We start from the raw sequence: 19,930 nt of genomic DNA on the forward strand, positions 1-19,930 counted from the left end.
AAGGGTAAGAATGGAGACAAGATCAAGTAGGATTACTTGATTATTTTAACTATTTGTATAGTTTTTCCCTCTCTGCTTTAAATGTCAACAAACTGGCTAAATAATAAAATGCATAATTAGCATATCTGCGAACATCAGTAGTGGTTAAGGATAAGTGCACAATAAAAGTCGATATTACAGGCTTAAACAAACAAAAGTGTTTTCTTGACCCACCAGACATCAACACTTAAAGTGAACCTGTCACCATGAAAATGCAGTCTAATCTGCAGGCACCATGTTATAGAACCGGAGGATCCTAGTAGATTGATATATAGTAAGAAAAGATTCAGAAGAACCTGTGTTTTAATCTGTTAAACTTCTGCTTTTTCTGGGATTTTTGGTCCAGTGGGCGGTCCTATCAGTGACTGACAGCGTTCTCGTATGTCACTGATAGGACCGCCCACTGGACCAAAAATCCCAAAAAAAGCAGAAGTTTAACAGATCGAAACACAGGTTCTTCTGAATCTTTTCTTACAAAACTATATATCAATCTACTCGGATCCTCCTGCTCGATAACATGGTGCCTGCAGATTAGACTGCATTTTCATGGTGGCATACACAGTTTTTAATTGTACTCCTTATCACTTCTCTTCTTTTATGGCACCCACCACATTAGAATATGTTTTTGATATATACTTCAGAAGTTTATAAGTGTCAGGAATAGATAGCATGTGAAAATACAGTATATACCGCTCAGTGAACACTTAACTTCCAGATATAATTTCCATATTCATACTAAATAATAGCACAGATCTCCCAGACATTATGGTTGCACACATCCCTAGTCTTTATAACGATATTGCACTCATTCCCTGACAGACCGCAGCATGGCCATTAGTTAGAAGCTGTTAATGATCTCTGTAGCAGGTAAGTGTTTCATGAGTGGTACATATTGGGCCATCTGAAAACGGAGTTTAGTCTAGGACAACCTGTCTGCACTACTAATTGACAGCTGTTACAATACCAAACTAGGGCAGTCCCTATAGGAGAAAAACACAATAATTATACTGTATTTTCACATACTTTCTATTCCTGACTGACCACCACTGGAGTGGCTTATAAACTTATGAAGTATATAGTTTGAAGTCTGGGATCTGCCTATATGTGGCTAGTTTTCTGACTGTTTCGCATAACATGATACATGATTTTAGGTCAATATTAAATAAAGTCTCCCGATGAGTCGCCTTTGTGAGGACGACAAATGCCATAGAAATGAGAGGCTTTGAGAGCGAGTGTGTGTACCTCACCTCACCCTGTATACTGAAACGTGGGGTATATGTTTTTTCTATTAGTCACCTTCTAACTAACCTTCAGGGGGTAAATTATGGGTATAGTTTTACAATTGGAATTAATAAGTTTAGTTTTTCCATTTGTCATCAAACATGAGGAATGACAAGAGACAACTCCTTTTAAGAAGATCCAATTTGGTTAAATCGATTCCAACATTCTGAACATAAAAAGGCTTGTCCCCCATGTGATATCGCTGATGTTTGTTAACAGCTGATTTCCAAGTAAAATATTTTCCACATTAAGAAAATGAAAATGGCTCCTCCCCTGTGTGACTGCTCTGATGTCTAACAAGATGCGCTTTCCGATTAAAACATTTCCCACATTCTGAACAGGAAAAAGGCTTCTCCCCTGTGTGGGTTCTCTGGTGGCTATCAAGAACCGATTTACGGTTAAAACATTTTCCACATTCTGAACAGGAAAAAGGCTTCTCCCCTGTGTGAATTTTCTGGTGCCTAACCAAACGTGATTTAATATTAAAACATTTCCCACATTCTGAACAGGAAAAAGGCGTCTCCCCTGTGTGAGTCCTCTGGTGCTTAACCAAGTTTGAATAATGATTAAAACATTTCCCACATTCTGAACATGAAAAAGGCTTCTCTTCTGTGTGGGTTCTCTGGTGCCTAACCAAGTTTGAATTAAGATTAAAACATTTCCCACATTCTGAACATGAAAAAGGCTTCTCCTCTGTGTGAATTCTCTGGTGACATACCAAACTTGAGTTAAGAATAAAACATTTCCCACATTCTGAACATAAAAAAGGCTTCTCCCCTGTGTGAATTCTCTGGTGAGTAGCAAGATCCGATTTCTGTGTAAAACATTTCCCACATTCTGAACATAAAAAAGGCTTCTCCCCTGTGTGAATTCTCTGGTGCCTAACCAAACTTGATTTAACATTAAAACATTTCTTACATTCTGAACACGAAAAAGGCTTCTCCCCTGTGTGAGTCCTCTGGTGGATAAAAAAATTTGATTTAAGTGCAAAATATTTCCCACATTCTGAACATGAAAAAGGCGTCTCCCCTGTGTGAATTCTCTGGTGAATAACAAGCTCTGATTTCTGTTTAAAACTTTTCTTACATTCTGAACAGGAAAAAGGCGTCTCCGCTGTGTGAGTCCTCTGGTGCTTAACCAAGTTTGAATTATGATTAAAACATTTCCCACATTCTGAACATGAAAAAGGCTTCTCTTCTGTGTGAGTTCTCTGGTGCCTAACCAAGTTTGAATTAAGATTAAAACATTTCCCACATTCTGAACATGAAAAAGGCTTCTCCCCTGTGTGAATTCTCTGGTGTCTTACCAAACGTGATTTACGATTAAAACATTTCCCACATGCTGAACATGAAAAAGGCTTCTCCCCTGTGTGAATTCTCTGGTGTCTTACCAAACATGATTTACGATTAAAACATTTCTCACATTCTGAACAGGTAAAAGGCTTCTCCCCTGTGTGAGTCCTCTGGTGGTTAACAAAATGTGATTTCTGTGTAAAATATTTCCCACATTCTGAACATGAAATTGACTTATTTGCTTTAGAAGAAGTTTGTTTTTTAATGCCTCTGTTGTGAATTTGGTTTTCCTTTGTAGTCGGTAATTTATCAGAAGATGGGACTTGTTTCATAGGATCAAATGACAGATATTTACTGTGAATGGAAGATGGTATATCTGGAGTAATAGCATTTACTTCAGTTGTATCTTGTAGGATCTCAAGATCATCCGATTTAAAAATTGAAGATGTCAGCTGTCCCTCTGATCTCCAGGTACAGTCATCTGCTAAGACAAAAAACAATTATTTTTTTAATAAAATTTCCTTGAGTTTCATATTTTTGAACATTTCTACTTTCCATAAAAATGGCAAGCTGTGTAATAGAATTTAATTATTTACCAAGACAATGACAGTTCAGTCTAATAGAAAACCTTATTGGGTGAGCCAGTAGTGTGTCGTGTTAAACTGTTTGTTCATTCTGCCTCCTAAATATCGAATAATAAGAAACTAATGTTATGTAGGTAAAAATAACACCAATTGTCATCTCACAAAAAACAAGTCTCCACTCAGGTCCATCATCTGTCAATGGAAAAACAGAGGTTCCCACACTATTAGTGGCTCAAAGGCTGTTGAAAACCAATAAGATTTCTCTAAACCAATCCAGCAAAATCCGCTCTCACTTCTGAGTCTTGCAGTGTGCTCAAACAACATTTAGGATCCCTGTATTTAGCAATACTATAGTGGGAATAACCCACTTAATTTATGGTGTGTGTGTCTCCTGGAGCACAATTTGGGCACTATGTGTTGGGTAATAAAATGGCAAATGTGTAATTTTCACTCTCCAACATCCACTGCGTGTTAATTTCTGGAAAGTGGCTGTGAAGTCCTCCTATAGATTATAACACTCAATGAATTAATTTATAAAATGGAATCACTTTATGGGGACTTTGACTATTCTGGTTTTCTGTCATTTCTGTGTCCAATCTCATCTGGGATCTGTTCCCACTGTCCAGCTGGAGTAATCTGCTCCATACTTCAGCCAATTGGTAAGTCCAACATCCCACTAATGCTCAAAGCATATTGTTGCAATTTGCCAGATACAGCACTGTTCTCCTCTGGTCCCGTCATCTGTGCTCAGCTTGCGGCTTTGTGTTTTTGTTTTCTGATGTGACCATGGACTGTTTACTGACTACTCTTGTGTCTTCTGATTCTGTATTCTGTCCTTCTGGTTCTGACTCAGCTGCCTGACTATTCTTCTTGACATCTAACACCACAGAACAGCAGGTAATATCATGGTCCAAGCCTACAGGTCCTAATGTAAGTCCAGATCCATGTAAGTGTGTTAAAGGGCAATGAGCAAGGCAATACTTGGAATATGGAAAGCAGAGAAGGTAGTGCCACGCATGTTCATGGTGGACATCTTTTGAGATGCCAGGTGACCACCAACAGTGCTCTCAATACACTCTGTCTGCAAACTATTCCAGTTAGATCTGCATTCAAATAGCTAAATGGCGCTCCTTCCCTTCTGAACACTGCCATGCTCCCAGACAGTAGTGTACAACCGTATATAGGGTATTGTGCGAATTTGGAATATAATTTGTAAGATCCATTTGTTTTCCATTATCCTTTGTGAATAATTCCAAAGTTATCATCACATAAAGTGACACACGTCAGATTTTAAAAATGGAGCCTGATTAGGAACACAAAACTGGCTGCGGGAAGAGGTTAAATCAGAGTATTTTGGACACTACTGTAGTTGAAAACTGTGACTAAAGTCAATAACACATCTACTGAAATGATCAAATTCAACAGTCATCATCAGTAATAAATGAATAACTAGTGGTGAAACCTCTCTAGAGTAATTAGAGTATGGGGCTCGGTGAGTTCACAATTAGTGATGAGCGAGTATGCTCGTTACTTGAGTTTCTCCAAGCATGCTCGGGTGGTCTTCGAGTATTGGGGATTCAAGATGTCAAGCAGCCGCAAATCATGCAGTTGCGTCGACATAAATTAAATCTCCGAGCACTCCCAAATACTTGGAGACCACCCGAGCGTGCTCGGAGAAACTCGAGTAACGAGCATACTCGCTCATCACTATTCACAATCTAAACTACTGTAAGGGTCAATATTTTCGGTTAGATGAGTTTCAAGAAGAAATATTACACATTTAAAACAGAACTGTGTATAATAGTGCAGAGCTGAGATGTCTAAAAGGGAACCTGTCAGCAGGATTGTGCACAGTAACCTACAGACACTGTCAGGTCGGCGCCATTATACTGATTACAATAATACCTTGGTAGATTAAATTCGTCTTGTGCTTAATATGTATTCGTAGTTTTCAGTTAATGAGATTCTCGACCTTTGGGGTGGGGCTTTGGGCGGGGCTTTATATGATGCCCAGATTACATATTCATCTGTATTGGCTTATGGCAGGTCACTGATCATTCAGTGACCTGCCCCCCATTTTTACATAATGCATATAATAGTGTTGATAATGCCTAAAATATTCTTGCTATTCTGAGGCTTAGAAAAAAAATTACAGCCAGAAAAATGTCACCGGCGGTGGCGGCGCCTGCGCAGTAGCATCTATAAGTAAGAGATAGATGCAACTGGACAGTCGCCACCGGTGTCATTTTGCTGGATGTTAATTTTTTTTTTCTAAGCCTCACAATAGCCACAATATTATAGGCATTATCAACAATGAGTATGCAAAAAATAGTAAGGACGGATAGCACTCACCGATCCTTAAAAATCTTGCTTTATTTCAACATTTAAAGCATCATGGCCAAAAGAACAGATGAAGGAGTGTGTGAGCCAATGCTGACGATGGCAGTTTCACGCTCAACAGCGCTTCTACGAGTCCCGGCCTCACTGCACATTTAATGTTGTCGATCATAAAAGTGAAGTTTGATCAGAAAGACTGGACCTGGTCTTGTAGGGACCATATGAGCACATTCAGTAGCACAGAAGGGGGAGAAGGTAGATTCATCCAATAAGATCTCAGGGTTCTAGGAAGCCAACAGCATCATTACCCTCCGTTTTCTGTTCTTATCAACACATTCTACGTACGCTGTTTGACTTTGCAATTTTCAGATCTTGGCAAGAAACGGTCAGTGTCAGTGTCAATCCTGGGGGTTGGTGGATCCTCCAGGCTGTAAGTTATATAGAAAAGGGCTGTGGTCTAAAGGCAAAATGGTGATCTTGGTAATACGGATGGACTACACCACCGATAAAGCAGCCACAGACGATGTCTCAGAAGAATCTGTGACTTCTCTGTATTTAGTGGTTAACACTCACCTGAGTAGTCATATGTGGGAATCTCCTCTTTACACCACTCATCACCCCTCACATATGTCTCTGCAGTATTAATATGGGTCAGATCTTCACCCTGAAACAAATATTGTAAAAGTCACAGACAGATGGAGAAGTCACATCTATGATCAGCTCTAATCCTGCCATCTCCACCGTTCTCGTTACACAAGTATAAAACATATAATACTGGTGGACAATAAGACTGAGCACAAGACCTTCACAGCCGTCTACACATCATAGGGGAGATCTCATGACACCTTCTCTCCATCTACCTGATGATCTTGAGGAACATTGGGATCTTCTTGTTTACAGTCCTGTGGAAGAAGAGGATGGAGACATCTCTCTGGTGTTGTCCTCTTACTGGATAGATCTGGAGGAAACACATACACTGACTGAATTCATTCTTTACATACAGATAATTATAGGCCATGTGTATTTAGTCCTGTCTATTACCTGATGATGTGAGGGGCTGGGGAACTTCCATTATGACGCTCTTGTACAGATCTCTGTGTCCTTTTAAATACTCCCACTCCTCAATGGAGAAATAGACGGCGACATCCTGACACCTTATAGGAACCTGACACATACAGTGATACTGTCATCTACCCAATCCCTTCATAGTGTTACTGTTTAATGTCCCAACATACCCAGCAGTGTCACCTCTCCAGTCAGCAGCTCAATCATCTTGTAGATAAGGTCTAGGATCTTCTCGTCATTGATGTTCTCATTTATCAGGGGGTGAGGAGGAGGTCCCGTGATTGGGCTCAAGGGTTTTCCGCATCCCTCAAACACAGGGTCCTGACAGCGCTCACTAGAGGTCTTCTTCACTACTGTGTAATCCTGGTTATAGAGAGACACATTAATAAATCTCACTACAGACATTTCCAGAGTCCTCACCTCTCCAGTTCTGTCCATCTGTTATTCCCATAGATAAGAATGATGTAATGTGACGTCATCAGAATCTCTCACCTCTCCAGTAAGCCGGAAGAGGATCTCTAGGGTGAGGTGTAATATCCTCTCCGCCATCTTGTCTCTGTCCATATGCATCTTTGATGGGAAAATCAGGAAAATTCTCTTATATAGAAGATCTTCACTGAGAAGATCCGATATTGTAGAGATCTGAATAAGAAGATGAGATGATTTAACATCATAAAAATTCTGTGTAATAATACAATTACTGGAGATAATAAAGGAAATATTTGAGATTTGTTATTTTACAGTATTTAGTTTCCTACTTTACATCTACTAATAAAACCTATATATTTAGGCCACAGACAACAAGCAGTTTCTTCCTCGGAGTCGGCAGCTGAATATGTTTCTCATTGACTCATCTTCCATAAGGCTAATTCTCGTCTCATTTACCGACCCTAGAATCGGCATTAACAATACTGCAGGAGATATTCATTACACGTGACAGGAGAAATAACTACTTCATGATGAGGACGACATCTTCATCTTCTACTACGGCTCTAGAAACAGATTTGGCCAGAGTCGGTCACTGACTCCATCACCACCGGCCGTCTATATGAAGGTTTCCCGTCTTCTCTGTGCTGTAATTTTCTATCACATTAAATCTCATGTCTGATTCACATACAGAAGTTTGAGGCTTTTATAAATGCTTTTTTTATAAAAACACCAAGACAGGAGTTACTTGATGCCAAAGTATCCTTGTAGGCTTCCATATATTACATGAAAAACTCCAAAAAAAGGTGTGAAAATATTCCAAAAATAACTATAGTGAAGTGTTGAGGCACCAAATAGAAAGTTTTTACCCAGCATATGGACCCATTGGACCAATGTTACAACCTCCAGTATATTAAATCTTCAGGGTGGTGCATATCCCTGAAGCTATTTATAATCAAGACAATGGAATGAAGAAAATCAGCACTCACCCATTTTAGAAGATACTTCAGTCCTTTTTCATTTGATTCAGGACAATGACAAAAAGTGCAACAGTGCTGGCAGCGTGGCGGCAGGTTCAGTGATTTCCAAAAAAAAGACCCGACAGACAATGAACGTTTCAGACTTAATTTGCGCTTCTACTGGTCCACGTTCCACTGGACTATGAGCATGGACCAGTAGAAGAACCGAGTCATCTTCTAAAAGGTGTGAGTGCTGACATTCTCCATTCCGTTATCTTGAATACAAAAATAATATTGAGGATGGTGGTACTGTGGGAACATTATACTGTGTGTGGGGGCCAAAAAAGGGGCACCATACAATGAGAGTAATACATGTTTCCTTGGTTCCCGTCTTTCATAGTTGGGTCGTTTGTATCAGTTGAAAAGGAACAAAACCATTGTGATTCTTATAAGGAGACAACACAAAACCCCCTAAATATAACATTTTATAACAACCCCACAATCTGTGACTCTTCAGGGTAAATCGCTCTCTCACCATTGGATTAGAGCTGATACTATGAAGCTAAAGTGACTAAACAGACTTTCTGTCACCTCCATAAAGGGGCACTTTTCCGTGTTTGTCAGAACTGTCCGAGGATTATTAGAGGTGATACTTTCCCCCAATTAGAAGGGACACCTATGGATATTTTGGTCTTAACCTGCTGTTTTTTAATAAATAGTATCCTATACACAAGCTCCACACATTACACGTGTAAAGCACCACTTGCACAGACATCCCCAAGGCTTTTAAAGATAAAATAAAAATGACCCATTTGTCAAGACGGCATTCACCAGAGGAGGCATATCTTTTCCTTGCCTCCAAGACGGATTCAGCCAGTGAGGAAGATCCCACATTCCTTTAGTCCTCCTCATCTAGTTAGGAATGAACCCAACAAGGCACCCTAGGACCCAGGCAACCCCTCCAACAATCGATCCTATATAGATTGCATCTCCCGAAAATTATCAGCCCGTCATCCCGGATTTGATCAGCAGTTAAGGAATCCAGTTTGACACCACTGGCCTCACTGAAATTGAATTCTTTAAATTCTTTTTCAGTGAGGAAATAATAAATCTTATGGTGGCCCAGACAAACTTGTATGCCAATTTATTTTTCACCCAAAATCCCACGTCATCATACATCAGATGGACCCCTGTAGATGCAGCAGAGGTGATGACATTTTGGGGAATTGTGCTGTATATGGGCATAATCCTAAAACCAGAGCTTCGGCAATACTGGAGTACTGATATTCTCTACAGTACTAATATTCTGTATGGCCATGACAAGGACACGATTTGAAGAGATCCAAAAAAGATTGCATTATAGTGATAATGCGCAGTGTCCTCCCAGAGATGATCCGAAATTTAATCGTCTATATAAAATTTGGCCAGTGGTTGAACACTTTAGCAGAACATTTGCTGAGGCGTATAACAGGTCCCTTGTCACTGTTCGTGGTACCACAATACAAGTCCCAAAACCAGATTGTAACTTGGTTTACAATCGGTACATGGGTGGTTCAGAACTCTCAGATCAGGTCCCCAAACCCTACAGTGCCATGAGAAAAGCCAAACTATGGTACAAAAAATTGGCTGTGCACATTGCATAGATGTCGTGATGCAGCCGGACAGTCACAGTATGACTACGGCATTACCGTGTATGGCGGGCAATCCAGGCGTGTTTATTGGCTGGGAACTCGAGTATGGCGCTCCATCACCTGCGATACTCACTCCAGTAACAAGCTTGTCTGAGCTCCCCGATGCCTGATCGAGTAGTGGAAAGCGGCTCACTCATCACTAGTATCTACATTATTGTGCTGGAATTAGGAGAGAAATAATCGCATTTTATAAGAACTTCTTTGGGCTTCCGTCCTCTCATCCTGCAGTTGTTTGAATGGATCTAATGTGGGCTTGGGAACCAGCGAAGCCGCATTCTGTCCACAGCTGTTATGCAGTAGTGTAGCCACCAGGGGGGTAGAGGGGATGGTCGCCCTGGGCCCAGTGCTCTGAGGGGGCCGACCCGAAGCTATGCTACTGTAACTGTATTGGCGTGCACAGCATGCCCATACAGTTACTTTCTGCGGCAGTGCAGGGACACTCGATCTCCCAGCTCTGCCGCCCGGCCGCTATGGGGCCCTTAAGTAGGCGGGTGGCCTGGTGCCAGCAGTGTGCCCCCTGCCCATCATCGCAAGTTCAACTGTATCGGCTAGATTCCGATAGAGCTAACCACAATGATGAGAGAAGGAGTGTTATGCTCCCTCTCCCATTATCCCCTCTCAGCGTCTGATATCACTAACGCCGACACTGACAGGTGGTCATGGTGACATCACTACCTGGCTCCCGCTGTCTGGAGATGTGCCTGTCTGGTTCCCGTCTTTCATAGTTGGGTCGTTTGTATCCATCAGTTAAAAAGAAGCAAAACCATTGTGATTCTTATAAAGAGACAACACAAAACCCCCTAAATATAACATGACAAGTACACGATTTGAAGAGATCCAAAAATGATTGCGTTATAGTGATAATGCGCAGTGTCCTCCCTGAGATGATCCGAACTTTAATCGTCTATATAAAATTTGGCCAGTGGTTGAACACTTCAGCAGAACATTTGCTGAGGCATACAACCTCCAAAGGGACATCACTATAAATGAATCTCTGGTTCATTTCAAAGGGAGGCTAAAATTTCAACAATACCTGCCCAGAAAAAGGGCCAGGTATGGAATTAAACTGTCCAAATTGTACGAGAGTACCCTAGGGTAAACACACAGAATTAGGGTCTACAAGGGAAAAGACACCCAGATTACCTGGGGGTGAGGGGGAATATTGTGTGGGAATTGATGCACCCACTGCTGGATAAGGTTTATGACCTCCACATTGATAACTTTCACACCAGCATCCCCTTCTTCAAGACCCTTTCTGCGAGAGGTTAAGTTGCCTGTGGCGCCATGCGAAAAATTCAGAGAGGCCTGCCTAAGCCACTAATTTGGCAAACGCAGTGAAAAGGCAAAAGCCGAGCCCAGTGCATCGACAACATGCTGGTGGTCAATTATAAGGACAAAAGGGATGTCCTTTTCTTCACCACTATACGCTGTGACAACAGCTCCCTTGTCACTGTTCGTGGTACCACAATACAAGTCCCAAAGCCAGATTGTAACTTGGTTTACAATCGGTACATGGGTGGTTCAGAACTCTCAGATCAGGTCCCCAAACCCTACAGTGCCATGAGAAAAGCCAAACTATGGTACAAAAAATTGGCTGTGCACATTGCATAGATGTCGTGATGCAGCCGGACAGTCACAGTATGACTACGGCATTACCGTGTATGGCAGGCAATCCCGGCGTGTTTATTGGCTGGGAACTCGAGTATGGCGCTCCATCACCTGCGATACTCACTCCAGTAACAAGCTTGTCCGAGCTCCCCGATGCCTGATCGAGTAGTGGAGAGCGGCTCACTCATCACTAGTATTTACATTATTGTGCTGGAATTAGGAGAGAAATCATCGCATTGTGTGAGAACTTCTTTGGACTTCTGTCCTCTCATCCTGCAGTTGTTTGAATGGATCTAATGTGGGCTTGGGAACCAGCTAAGCCGCATTTTGCCCACAGCTGTTATGCAGTAGTGTAGCCACCGGGGGGGCAGAGGGGGTGGTCGCCCCGGGCCCTGTGCTCGGAGGGGCCGACCCGAAGCTACGCTACTGTAACTGTATTGGCGTGCACAGCGTGCCCATACAGTTACTTTCTCCGGCAGTGCAGGGACACTCGATCTCCCAGCTCTGCCGCCCGGCCGCTATGGGGCCCTTAAGCAGGCGGGGAGCCTGGTGCCAGCAGTGTGCCCCCCGCCCATCATCGCAAGTTCAACTGTATTGGCTAGATTCCGATAGAGCTAACCACATTGATGAGAGAAGGAGTGTTATGCTCCCTCTCCCATTATCCCCTCTCAGCGTCTGATATCACTAACGCCGACACGGACAGGGGGTCATGGTGACATCACTACCTGGTGCCCGCTGTCTGAAGATGTGCGTGCGCTCAGAGCAGCGGAGGAACCTGGAAGAAAGGGGAGTATTGGTTTAATTTTTTTTAATGGGGCTGAATTATGCTATAAAGGCTTCCTATGGGGGTGCATTATATTAAGTGCTGCATTATACTATAGAGGCTGCCTATGGGGTTGGTTGCATTATATTAAGGGCTGCATTATACTATAGAGGCTGCCTATGGGGGTTGTGGTGTTGCGCCTACTGTTTGTGTTGGGGAACACTCGCTTGACAGCGGATTAACGTAGTCAGGCACAGTTCTTTCACACGAAACAGTTCATACATCATAAACCGCTCCGTAAGCCAGGTTGCATATCACCGGCTTGCACATAGTCCATTACTTTATCACGTATGGCTTTACAAAGCATTCACTAGTCAAGCCTGTCTCTCTCCAGTCACTCGGTGACTGTGCAGTTCAGTAACTGACCTTTGTCAGTGCACATAGTTCTTTCCCCATACCTGGGGTTACCTCTCAGGAGCTCTGCTCCACAAGCTGACTCCTTGTCAGTCCTGGCTTCGCAAACATAGAAGCCATCCCAGGCTCTGCAGGTACATTGTCTCACCAAGTGCTTCCAGGAAGTCTCCACTCACAGGAGCTTCTAACACCGACCATCCAGGTCCACAGTCTCTCCACATGCTCTTCAGGAAGTCTCCACTCGCCAGAGCTTCCAACACAGACCTGACCTCTTTCAGGACCTAAAACAATAATGCCAGTCCCTAATTCACCATCATAATTGTGCCTCCAAACGCTTCCTGAAGCGCACACACAGCGCTTGTGAATTTAAGTGTTTATGTCTGGTGGGTCAAAAAGACAGACTGCCCACTGATATACTATCTAACATACTGTGTAAAGGTGCCGTCACACTGAACAATTTAACAACGATATCGCTAGCGATCCGTGACGTTGCAGCATCCTGGATAGCGATATCGTTGTGTTTGACATGCAGCAGCGATCTGGATTCTGCTGTGACATCGCTGGTCGGAGCTAGAAGGCCAGAACTTTATTTAGTCGCTGGATCTCCCGCAGACATCGCTGAATCGGCGTGTGTGACGCCAATTCAGCGATGTCTTCACTGGTAACCAGGGTAAACATCGGGTTACTAAGCGCAGGGCCGCACTTAGTAACCCGATGTTTACCCTGGTTACCAGTGTAAATGTAAAAAAAAAAAAACACTACATACTTACATTCCGGTGTCTGTCCCCCGGCGCTCTGTTTCCCTGTACTGTGTGCGCCGGTCGGCCGTAAGTACAGCGGTGAAGTCACCGCTTTGCTTTACGGCCAGCCGGCGCTCCCAGTCAGTGCAGGGAAGCAGAGCGCCAGGGGGACAGACACCGGAATGTAAGTATGTAGTGTTTGTTTTTTTTTACATTTACACTGGTAACCAGGGTAAACATCGGGTTACTAAGCGCGGCCCTGCGCTTAGTAACCCGATGTTTACCCTGGTTACCAGGGGACTTCATATAGTTGGTCGCTGGAGAGCTGTCTGTGTGACAGCAAATGTGACGGTTCCTTTAGTCTGTAATAGTGACTGTACATTGAGTGGGTTAGGCTTTGTTTATTGATGTGTGCTTATATGCTAATAGTGCTTCTTAATCCCATCACCATTGTTTGCCATATCTTGATGTTGAACTAAAGGACACTGGGTAATTCTAAAAATAGCTTACATGCCTTGGGTATAAATTGACTCAGAGATCACATCCTGGGAGTCTGAAGTAAACAGAGCTACCAGCCGCACATTCTGCAAAAAACCCCAAGAGACAAGAGAACGGACTGCAGCCAATTCATCATGGCACCATCACGAGGGACACTGGTCTAGGATTCTATATGATGCAACCTAGGGGTTTTCGGCTCTGGTTGGAAGGACACAGATCTGATCCAGTGACCATCTCTGCACCATGGATATGTTTGGAGAAATCCAGGGTTGGGACCCGCTGGTTGCCTGGTTCCATGGAGATGCTCCGATAAGACAGGTGGTGACTCTCGTGTCAACTGGTTTTGGACCTTGTATGGACTCTATGGACAGTTCTTGGTCATCTCCCTATGCTTGTCGTTACCCCTTCTCTGTGCGTTCATCCACAGATGGAGTAGTGACCCTGGGAGCTCTGGCATCATGTCATACTGAAAACACGTGGAGACACAGTGATATTTTATATGCGCCCATGTACCCATACAATTCCAGGCATGTTGGGAATGCTCTGTTTGCTATTGTGTGCTGTGGTTCAATAAAGTATTGCCACCCTGTTTTACCTTAACCCTGTGTTGTCTGTGTAGTGTATTGATTGCCCACCGGGAGATAGAGCGGGCGTTCAGTGGTATGAGCCGTGGTCCATACAGTCTTGCTAAAGACAGCCAGGCCAGCGGACAAGAGCACCCACTGACCCCGCATCTCCGTAACACTGGTATCTACCACTGACCGTATGGTGGTAATATCCATATTGGTCTTTATATAGAGATTATCTTCAGTAACAGCGCGGTCATCTGCTGAGGTTCTCCTCCACTATTAGGCTAGGTTCAGATTGCGTTAGAGCAATCTGTTTAGCGCCTAGCGCTAGCGGATTGCGCTAACGCAATGTTTTATAAGGGGTCGCGTTAAACGTCCTCGCTCTCGCAGATCTCCGATCTGCGAGAGCGGGGAACGGACCTCGGGCGCGCCTCGGACGCTGCAAGCATCCGTGGCGCGCCACAAAACACCGGCACTTCGCTAGCACGTGCCGAAAATGGCACGCGCTAGTGATGCGCGTCCCCATTGCTGTTAATGGGCGCGCTAACGGACGCGTTGCACGGCGTTAATTTCGCTGTGCAACGCTGTCCATTAGCGCGGTCCCATTAACGCAATGGGAGCCTAGCCTTAGGGTGCGTCATCCAGTTGTAATCAAGGTTACCGGGTTAGGGGCCCACTCAGAAGCTTCACCCCCCTGAACCAAAACCCTAGCTGCGCCCCTGTGTTACATCATTGTTCACACCACACAGAGACCCCAAAAGAGCCTCAGTGCTGAAGGGGTTAATGTCCCCCGCGCTCAGTAATGGGGAATCTCCACATACCTCCACCTGCAGAGCCGCACTCCACATACATGGCTTTTCTGTGCACACAGGACCTGTGATGAGGTCACATGAGGGGAGGAGTCAGGGGTCACATGATCAGGGGCCTCAGTGTATACAGGACTCTGCTGGTGCTGCTCCTTTAAGAACAGGTAACGTTGCAAAAAGTATTAGGGGATGTTTCCACGTTCAGGAAACGCTGCGTGTTTGACGCTCCATAGAGCCGCAGCATCAAACACGCAGCGTCCAGATGTTACAGCAGAGTGGAGGGGATTTAATGAAATCGCATCTCCACTATGCTTGGTAACACGCATCCGGCGGCCCTGCGATTCCGGACATGCGGCGCGTCTTTTTAGATCGCAGCATGTCTGTTTACGCTGCGCCGCCGCGAGGTATAACACAGGGCCCATGTGTGGGGTCCGATGATACCGGATGTGTGCAATGAACACATCCGGCATCATCGCGTCCCCAGAAGGGGGCGGAGTTAGTTTGCCGCTCCATCCAAACCGCCGGCCATCCTGAACGTGGACGCGTACCCTTACAATTCCCCCCCTTAAGTGATTGGATCCCCCCAGATCTTTCATAGATCTTAGTGATATTACAGACGGGAGATTCCAAGAGCGCTGGATTCAGGGGTAATCCTAGTGCTGACTGAGCCGTGCGCCTCCATCTAAGAGAGCGGCCACAACCCCAGACGATGCAGCGGCCAGAGCAATGTTATTGATTAAGGGAATTTCTGAGAGCAGCAAATTAATAAGAATGTTTCACCTGAACCTCCTGGGGCATCAAGGAAAACAGTCTCCCATTCCCACCTGGAATCTGAGCCATAATTGCCAAATCCCCCGATCTGTGGTCATCACCCAGAAGAGACATTTACTGGGACAAATCCTCTCATCTTCCCAAATCCTGGCTTTTCTCTCCCAGAATATCTCTGCCCATAACACAGAGGCTGGTGGAGCTGGTGCCGGTGACCTGATGCTATTAGAGAGTCATTACTGATACATCGGCTCCTTTCTTCTAGAGTCAGGAGGACTGTGGTGAATCTGTCGGCAGTGACATTTATGTCTAAGTCCGGATTACCTCTCCTGTGCTCTCTATGAAGATCTTCTCTAGGATATTCTGTGTATTTGTCCCACAGAGCCCGGGGATTGGAAGGTGCACAGGTTGTAGTTATTATAGGGAGCAGGTTAGAAAGCGAGTGAGAGACGCCTCCTGCAATGTCAGGTCCCAGTGTGGACCATCCTCCATCAGACCACGCTTTTGGCATGGCCTCCCTGTAAGTGTTTGTTGGTTCAGTTGTATGTACTGTGGAGACCAGACTGAACCAAAGGATCCATTTTGTCTCCCAGATGAAATCTGCTTCTGCACAGCAAACTTGACATTTCCTTTTATAGAAGTAATCACGCGCGCATTTCTCCTTGATATTGTAGCCTTTCACCCACATACCAGATATTGTAACTTTTCACTAGTATAGATTTGCTTTGTAAGTGATTATGAAATATGAGCGCTTGTGCGCATGTCTGTAAATGCCTAACTTCTTACTATATAAAGAAGGGGCAGCGCCCAGTGAGGCAGGCGTGCTCCGGGGCTACCCCTGTTTATGAACACACAACCTTTGTGCTGCGTGTCATTTACTTGGATTCCTCAATCCAGGAAGCCAGGGACGGAAGAGGACTCAACATTTCTTGGCGCCCGAAACAGGGACCCGAGGCGAGAGTGTCTACTCGAGATTCACCTACGGATACGGACAACGGAGATCTGGGATAATGGACGGCAAATGAATTGAAAAACCTGGCCAGGTAAGAGACATTATTAGTTCTCTTTTATCTGCCCTGTATTATCCGAAAGATCTCTACGAGCCGTGTCACGCTGGGTTAGTCTAGTAGTGAGTAGATACCTATAAAACTCGGGTTACCATATTGTATAGATTTATGAGTCCTGTCCCTGGCAGTGTGTGAACAAGTGTGAAGGTTGTGGCATGTTATGAAAGAAGGATAAAAGTACGTAGAACAATAAGCCGAAATTGTTAGGACAAGTCTTATTAGTGAAGTCAGCCTAACTGGGTCATGTGGTTGCGTTCTTTCGGGGAGACCTCCGCCCATGCTTGACTCTCTTTGAGAAACTTGTTCCTTCATTTTTGGATAAGAGTTTGATAGAATGAGCCCAGGACACGAGTCCATGAGCCTGGGACAAGTATGATAACAGAGACGGAGAGTTTGGTGATCTGTTTGGTGTTGCTGATCCTGTTTGCGTGCATTGTAAGAATCAAGTTTATTCTGCACATTAGAAAGAACGGAGCAGATCAGCCCTTCAATATCTTAGCTCCCTAGGAAAGAAGACAACGAGACATCACTCTAGTGAGGTGATTGTCCAAAAGTCACCTAGGATAAGTGTAGCTATTATTGAAAAGAAAAATGGGAAATAAACAGACAAAATCCGTCTTAGGACAAGTAGAAGCAAAAGATATCATACAGGAAAGATGTGGAAAGACAGTCAGAAGGCAGATCAGAAGGGTAAGAGAAAAATTGGGAATTTCAGAAGCACTTATGTTTAGCACTGAATGGGAAAGACTGAGTAAAGAACGAGGTGGAATTATCAAAGACAATGGGTGGGAAGAAATCATACACTGTATGATAAAGGTCTCAAAAACAGCTAAAGAGGAGAATTGGAAGTATGATCCAGACACTTCCAAATGGAGTATGGGTACGGGAAAATGTTGTGCCACGACTCATTCAGTTCCTCCTCCTTACCTAGATCCGAATGTTCAACCATTTGTACCTTCTGAAGGAGGACAAACCAAACCAAATTTATATCCTGGGTTAAATGGGGTGGAAGGATGGGTGTGCAAAAATTGTGGCCAGCAGAATCCAGACTGGAGAACTGAATGTTCTGCCTGTGGGGCCCCCAGAGGTCATCAATTGTTAGCTCCTGTTAGGATAGTACCGAAACCCTTCAGAGAAACTGGTGTAGATGGAGCAATGGCAACTAGATATCACCAAACCCGACAATACTTCCCTTGGTCCCCCGCTGAAGGAATGTCTCTTCTACATAATGCACCAGATCCTACCCAGTACCCAGTTAGATTCGCACAGTATATACAGCAAATTATGCAGACTCATGCAGGAGTCTGGGCAGATGGAGAGGAATTATGTAGAATGAAAATGACTCCTGGTCTCTTCCAGGAACTGCTAACACATCTACAGGGACACAGGCCACAGGTGGGACAGGAGCTACAAGAGGGACAAGCGGGACAAGGTGCCTTACAAACGATAGAATCAGGAACACAATTTGTAGACCATTTAATAGTTTTCATGAGGCAGAAACAGAGGCAGAGAGGAACAACGGGAGTGGTGGCTCAGAGACCTGGACAATCGGTAGATGAATATTATCTAGGGGTAGAGAATAATTTTAGAGATGAAGGAATAGATCTAACCGCTCCAGGAATGATGAGGTTAATTACAAAAACCTTTATAGATGGATTGTCTCCAAAAGTAAAGGAAAAACTTAAGGCTGCAACTCCTGATTGGAGAACCTTGGAAGACCCACACTTGGCCAGGCAAAAAGCCGTAGGGATAGAGTTGGATTTAAGAGAAAATCATAAGCCTGTCAGAATAGCGCAAGCAAACACAACAGGTGGAAGGGCAAGACATAATTTTCCCTGTCATTACTGCAAGAAACCAGGACATTTCCAGAAAGAATGTAGAAAGAAGCAGGCAGACATAAAATCAGGAAAATTTGTACCAAAGAATAAGCCCTCAGACATCCAACAGACATCCATAGTGGATGGTCCCATACCAGACTCAGATTGACTCAATGTGTTACAAACTTCCCTACCAGCTAGAAGACCTATAAGGCTACGTTCACATTAGCGTTGCGCCGCCGTGCGTCGGCGACGCAACGCGCGACGCACGCTAAAACGCGCGCAAACGCGCGCAAAAACGCGCGCGTTTTGCGACGCGTGCGTCGTTTTCCGACGAAAATCGGACGCACAGAAAATGCTACATGTAGCGTTTTCTTGCGTCCGACGCTAGCGTCGGAAACGACGCACGTGGCGAAAAACGCCACCAAAACGACGCACGCGTCCCCTATGTTAAACATAGGGGCGCGTCGCCGGTGCGTCGCCGGCGCAACAGCGACGCACATTGGCGGAACGCCAATGTGAACGTAGCCTAATACAGGTGAATGTGGGGGGAAGAGAGATTCCATTTTTAATAGATACAGGTGCAACTTCCTCAATTTTGAATCAAGATTTTCTTCCAAACCCGGAAGATATTTCACAACAAACAACTTTTGCTGAGGGTTATGATGGGGTAATTCAAACATTACCATACACTGTGCCCCTAGAGGTCTCCTTAGGACCTAAATGTTTTGCATCCAGATTTTTGTATGCCAGAGGTGCCCCAACATGTTTGTTGGGAACTGATGTCTTGAAGAAATTAGAAGCTAACATCAATTTTAGGGAAGATGGCACAGTCATGCTGACTATCCCTGATGATGCGGAAACATTAGAACAATATGTCAGAATTCAGGCTTTTGAGGATTATACTGAAGAAAAAGAGTACACCACAGATCTAGACCTCTCAACAGTCCCAGAAACACTGTGGGCACAGGGTGACACTGATGTGGGATTATTGCATATCTCTCCTGTAAAACTATCTGTGCAACCAGGAACTGTTCTCCCACAGCTCAGACAATACCCTGTGAGTGCCCAGCAGGAACTAGCGATTACAAAACAGATAGAGGGATATAGAGAGAAAGGGGTTTTGGTAGAGATACAATCACCTGCTAACACTCCTCTGTATCCAGTCAAGAAGAGAACTCTTGATAAGGGTTCTATGCCCAAATA

The 19,930-nt window shown here is 44.3% G+C and overlaps 1 pseudogene; it reads right to left on the bottom strand.

Moving 5' to 3' along the window:
- Nucleotides 1–1,396: 1,396 nt before the first annotated feature.
- The window catches only part of LOC138666464 (zinc finger protein 850-like), a 132,255-nt pseudogene continuing 113,721 nt past the window's right edge, over nt 1,397–19,930 (bottom strand).

The sequence above is a fragment of the Ranitomeya imitator genome, chromosome 2 (assembly GCF_032444005.1).
Source record: "Ranitomeya imitator isolate aRanImi1 chromosome 2, aRanImi1.pri, whole genome shotgun sequence".
NCBI lineage: Eukaryota > Metazoa > Chordata > Amphibia > Anura > Dendrobatidae > Ranitomeya > Ranitomeya imitator.